Source organism: Lytechinus variegatus, chromosome 8, assembly GCF_018143015.1.
Source record: "Lytechinus variegatus isolate NC3 chromosome 8, Lvar_3.0, whole genome shotgun sequence".
NCBI classification, from domain to species: domain Eukaryota; kingdom Metazoa; phylum Echinodermata; class Echinoidea; order Temnopleuroida; family Toxopneustidae; genus Lytechinus; species Lytechinus variegatus.
The window spans coordinates 19140584-19147422 of NC_054747.1; positions in this window are offsets into that span (position 1 = coordinate 19140584).

Sequence of the window (6839 nt, forward strand, 5' to 3'; positions counted from 1 at the left end):
GAAACAATATATCCACACTGCATTCACACATCAAATCACCAGTAGGCCTATTTACATGCAATGCCACGATCTCACAAACAAAAATCCTCATAAAACACTCCCCCGTGGAAATAATACTAACTCAAATGTCCTTCTTGCTGGCAATAAACACGGATCATCCATGAGCACAAATACACTGCCTTCCTACAAAAGGGGCCTTATTGCTATTTTCATCCAGTAAGGACCTTCTTCCGATAAGCACACAGAATAAAGAATTACCTTATTCATGAATTAAGCTTATTTGTTATTACATATTCCCAAGGGAACAACAAATCATTGTTTGCCGAGGACATGTGTTCAACTAATTAACTTCACACCTTGTTTGTATACTTGTAATACATGGACATGCTAATAAAAACTCTCAATTTACCCAGACATTGTCAGCTCACAATCAATATCTTAATTACTCTCACTTCCAATTACATAACATTCCATTAGGTGCGGGAAAGACTCTTTCGCGTGCGGGGATAATTGGAGGTTATTCATTATAGAAGAAATAAAAATTGAAGTTCATCCAATCAGAAATGTCTGATTTTTATAAAGAGTATTATGTGCATTGGACATACATAAACAAATCTTATATGAAAATTAAATGAAATTCTAAGAAAATGAAATTTAAGCATACAATATTTTACAGTAAAGAGAAACTGACACATGTGAGCATTTTTGTGTTTGATTGTGTAGATAAACTTAACTTTGCCTTACAAATAATCTAAGAATCAACTTAAAAAAGTATCTTAATTCTTCCACAGAAGAATATATTGCTATTTGAAATAAAATTTCTGTCCATCAAAGAAAATGAAATGAAGTTCTACCATCAATTCAATCAATCATCAATGCTGGATTTAATGTGTTTTTTGTACTTATTTTGAATACTTACTGTATATTTTTCTGCTATGTACACACTGGACATGTACTTTCATGTAGTATTCATTTCTGTTGTAAAAAGTAAGACTGATGTATTTTCGCACTGAAATGTATTTATGAGTTTAATGAAAGTATTAATTATACATGTAGATATAAGAAATATCATTATTGAAATTTAAAGCAAATAAATAAATTACTGAATATTTAGTGTATACAGGTTTTGTATAAAGGTACATATATGTAGAAATATGAGATTTGAAAACCAAACAATTTGTAAAATAGGCTTAAAACAGACAGCTTTTCAACATGCATTAATCGGAGTAAAATTGGATGAATGACAAGAATGTTAGAGCGAAACAATAATAATAGAACCAAAAGAGAAAGTGGATGTTTAACAGTGAGCTGTGATTGGCAAATAAGTAATTGCTAGTGATGTAAGAGAATAGCCCCCCCCCCAAAAAAAAGAAGAAAAATATTGCTTCTCTTCTTGCCGAAGATATTGCTTTTCCTCTGAACAAATATCAAATTTTCCTTTCCTCATCTGCGTAGTTTGGACTCCTATAGCCTTATGGTGGCCATATGGTGGCTTTATGCCAGGAAAAAAAATACTGAATATCGAATAACAAGATAATGTAAAGTCCTCAGTAATGGTTTAGAAAATATATGTTTGATCTACCTATCTGGCTGAAATTATAAACTGGGAAGCCTTCGGTAGAAAGGAAATAAAGTCAACTCTTTCATGGTTGCAACAAGGTATTATTCCCTTTACTTGAACAAATTACTGATGCATTTGTTTGCACAGTAATATCAGATTTGCCTGCAAGGTATATTTGATATTACTGGTGTAATTGCAAATGTTGATTTTCATTGCATGAAATTCGATGAGAAATTGAGGTATTTTCCCCCAGTTTTACTGCAATAGATCAGACTGTTCAATACCAACAGATGCTCTGGATATGTCCATTTGTTTGTACATGTATTTCTTTGTTTGTAATTCTTTCTTTGTGAAAGACCCCAATTTTCCCTTTTCTAAAATGCCATTTCTGTGTTCTTCAGCATTTTAAACCTCATATTCCATGTTTTGCAGTGACAAAACATATGATAAAGCAAATGCAAATAGTGCAAATCTTAGAATAAAAATAGGTTACGTTATAATACATGCTAAACACAAAGAATGGGTATGATGGGCACAGATTTTGTGCTTAAATGTTCATGCATATTTTTGCCTTTAATATTGAGTATTGCATTGATTTTCACTGTATTTTTGCACATTTAACTTGCATAGTTTGCATAAATTAGTGATGTGTTGCGATGTGTTGTTTTTGCCAATAAATACCACTTTACTACTACTACTAACTGCATTTTTTGCCTGAAAATTGTGTTTTCTGTGAAATCCTGTGTTCTTCTTTAATCATGTGAGGGTTTTTTTTCCAGTTTTCCATATCACAAAAAACTTGGGAATCTGGTCCAGGGAAAAAAAATTACATGGGGGTTTTGGGCAATTTCCCCCCTAAATTAATGCTAAAAAAAGCCCTGGGTAATCTATCTTCATTGCATTGTTACAGCTTATTTAATGTTAAAGATTTAGGCAGTAAGATGTGAAAAGCGTATACATTCGTAATTCAGAAGCTTCGTTATTCCGAAGGTTTGGATATTCTGAAGGTTCGTTAATCCGAAAACGAAATGAGGTTTCTTGTTCATTTCGTTTTCGGACAAACGAACCTTCGGAATTACAAACCTCATTTCGTTTTCTGATAAACGAACCTTCGGAATTACAACTCTCATTTCCTTTCCGGATTAACAAACCTTAAGAATTACACCACAAATGTTCGGATTAACGAACCCTTTTTCGTTTTCGGATTAACGAACATCGAGGTATAGGCAATTTACGTGTTTCGGAATTACGAACCTTCGGAATAAAGAACCTTCGGAATTACGAAGTGTAACAGTTAAAAGTAACCCCCCCAAAAAAAAATATTTTTTTTTGCCTGGTCAAGTCTGTTCTATCACCCATACATGTACATTAGTTGTTATACAAGTATATATAATTCTAAGGGTGTCTATCTCTGTTGTGTCTATGTACTGCATTTGTCTGATTGTGTTTGTCTTTCATTATGATGGTGTCAAATTTCATCTACCCGATTGGAATGAGCTTTTACTTCTAAGCCTCTATCATTTCCAAAGCCTCTTTTCTTTTTAATCCCTTCTCAGCCGCGACCGAAATGAAATTAATAACCGGTTTGAGGTGTAATTAACTTGGGCGTTGGGGACTTCTAATGCCCCAGTGGCGTCCTAAGATCAGTGTTTGGTTCTTTATGACGTCTTTGTGTGGACTGGGAAATAGTGATGTGAAAAGGCCACTATATAAAAAGGGAAGAGGGAGAGACAGGTATAAAGAGAGAGACAGAGAGACAGACAGACAGACACGAGAAGATGGAGCACTTGAGAGGAAAGAAAGAGAAAAGAACTAATATGCAGATGGAAGGAGTGAGTCTGGACGAATATCACCACAATGTTCATTTCCTTTTATATGCCAATTGCTGCACCTGAAAATGTGTAAATAATGCTGAATGATTTTATTCAAACCTTGATAACATCTGACAGCCAAAATACTGGCTCAAGAAAGACAGTTTCTTCAATAAATTTGGAGCATGTACATGTAAAGACACAATGCTGCTTTTATGTGCTCAAAGCTATGGTATTTCACTTTGAACAGTGAGCTAAATGCTGGTGATAGTGAATAAAACAGATTTGGATATCATCATCATCATAGAGCATCCCTCAAATTGGGCATAAATTAAGTTTCCCGTCACCATCTCTACGAGAGTCGTCAATATTTGGTGAACGAAAAATATTCATCCCCTTTTTTGTAACTAAGGCCTCTCATGACTCACGCGATTGCCTCATACATTCATGCAATTTTTAATCAAGCTGGATTCTTGCATGAACGCAGGGCCATCGTATTATACAGTAGTGTAAAAGAGCAAATTACCATTCCATTTCAATGTATAGAAGGTTATCATTTGAAATAATTTCTTAACATATTATTCTTTCATTTTAGTCAAGCAATACAACTGTACATGTTTTTCCAAGGGGAAAATGCAAGATGCATTACAAAATAATACATAGGTAAAGAAGCTTTATGATGATATATGTATGCATGTTTATGAATTCAATATTTGGTAAATCTTTAGCAATGTATCAACTCATGTAACATTTTACTGGAGTGATACATTTAGCATTGCATCAACTCATGTAATATTTTTCATGAGTGATACATTGCTAAAGAAGTAAATATAATTGTCTATTATCTTTACATGCAGACATTCACTTTATACATGTATCTTCCCTTCATTTAACTTTTTTCATCATATGTGTGTATATATATATATATATATATATATATATGTATATATATATATGTATATATATCTCTCTCTTCCTTATCCCTCTATCTCTTGTGTTCTCTCTATCTCTTTCTCTATATCTCCCTCTTTCTCTGTTTCTTCCTGTCTACACTCCTTGCAGATATACAAACTAAAAATTATACCAATGGTAATCACAGCACAGCACCAATAGAGATCAATAAAGAATGGAGCAGAATTATTTTTGTTAAAGGGTAAAAAAGGCAATGAAGAAAAAAAAACATGGCGAGCAGATAAACAAATCATGACCAGCAGCTCCTAACAGGTGGCATGATAAGTATGAAAAGAATGGGTTTGGAGCCATTCCTGCATTTGAACATCAACAGTAGATATAAACATACAATTTTTTTGTTATCTACAAGTAAACTTTCCCTTCAAATAAGGCAAATTCATGTAGCTATGCATATATATCCCCATTCAAAATGGAGACATTCCTATCTGCATCAAAAGTAGATATGAATATACTGATTTCTTGTTTTTTCTAAACTATCCCCCCAAATAAAGCATACACCCTTTCTGAATGGAGACATTCCAAAAGCATCAAAAGATGATATGAATATACTGATTTCTTGTCAATCTAAACTGTCCCCCCACATAACGCAGATTTATGTACATGTACATGTAGCTAAGCGCAAGCCCTTGCAGACATTATGAAGATAATCACCGATTGTGATGAATAGCACTATCAATCACCAGAGGTTATAGGTCACACAACTGAATGCTATTTCTAATATACCTTTGCTGCCATGGACTGCCATCTACCACTTCATACTAGAACTACAAACTAGTACAAGTAACCAACCAAAATGTCACCCTCCCCAAAAAACATACTACCTAAAATGTATTTCCAATGGGGAATTTCTAATAATTTGATGTGATGTATAAGAGTGCACATAATAATAAATATTACACACTAACTCAAGGTTATAAACAAGTGATTCATCAAATTTGATCATCAAGTTTGCTCATCAATTTAACGGGAAATGAAAAAAAATACAAATGACTATGACACTGAGTAAGCAATGCAATGCCCAAGAGCGAATCCATTATGAATTACACTGAAATGCAAAACGGCTATGAGGAATGATGGAGAGTCGTGGTGAAATGATGACACATTGTGACTCGAGAACTGGTCTACTGAATGTGTTCGTCGAAGGAGAAGGTGATGAGGGGGACGATGGGGGAAGAGAGGGTGTTTGGAGATGGAGGCCGCGTTGGGATGGACGTCGTTCATTCTTGTTTCCGGGAGATGGCAAGTGAATGCTTGAGGAGTGATGTGATGTGACGGGGTGGCTGGGATGTTGTGTGTCGTTTGCGATGATGAAGGTGGAGCGATTTGAAGGGTCGGTTCAGCTTTGATCAAGGAGTGAGGATGGGGATGGTGATGATGACAGTGGTGGTGGTGTTTGAGATGATGATAGTGATGATGGTGATGGTGGTGATGATGATGGTGGTGGTGGTGGTTGTGATGATGATGAAGGTGATGATAGTGATTTTGATGGTATTGATGATGTAACTGATGATGGTGATGATCGTTAAGATGATTTTGGTAATGGTGATGACGGTGATGATGAAGATGGTGATGATGATGATGATGGTGATTGTAATCGTGATGGTGATGATCGTGAAGATGACGATTATGGTGATAGTGAAGATAATGGTGATGATGATAATGATGGTGATGATGATGGTGACGATGATAATGATGGTGATGATGATGGTGAAGATGATGACGATGATGGTGATGATAAAGATGACTGTTTTGTGATGATGATGACAATGATGATGATGATGGTGATGATGATGACAATCAATGTTTTGTGATGATGGTGATGATGATGATGGTGGTGATGACGACGACTGTTTTGTGATGATGGTGATGATGATTCTTATGGAGGTGGTGATAATGTGATTAAATTATGATGATGGTGGTGGTGGTGATAATGACAATGGGGACAAAAATGAAGATGAAGAATATAGTGATGATGATAGTGACAACATTTGGTGATGATGGTGGTGATGGTAATCGTGCTGCTGCTGCTGATGATAAAAATGATGATGATGTTGGTAGTGATGACAATAATTGTGTTGGTGGTTCTGCTGAATATGGTGATGGTGGTGTTAAGATGGTGATGGCCCGGGATGGATGGGGAGTCATATGAAAAACTTAATATTGATATCATCATCAACAACCTTGTATGTCTAGAACATAAAGGGTAGAAAAGAATGTTTCCCTCTTTCAGTGCACTATAGATACCACTCTCCCATCAAGCATAAAACTACTTTTTTTTGTCTAAACCTCATTTTATCAAATCCAAACATTAACACGAAATTTGAAAAGGTTGTTTCTAGTTTTATTTCTTAAAATGTTATCGTACTGGCTTCAATTCAGATTGGAGACAAACGTAGCAGCATGACTCATGTGCCATTTGATCTTTAGTTGCGAGGCGGCCGAGTCTACCTCCACCTGCAAAATAAGTTGCTACGGTAACTGGTGTTGCATCTGTA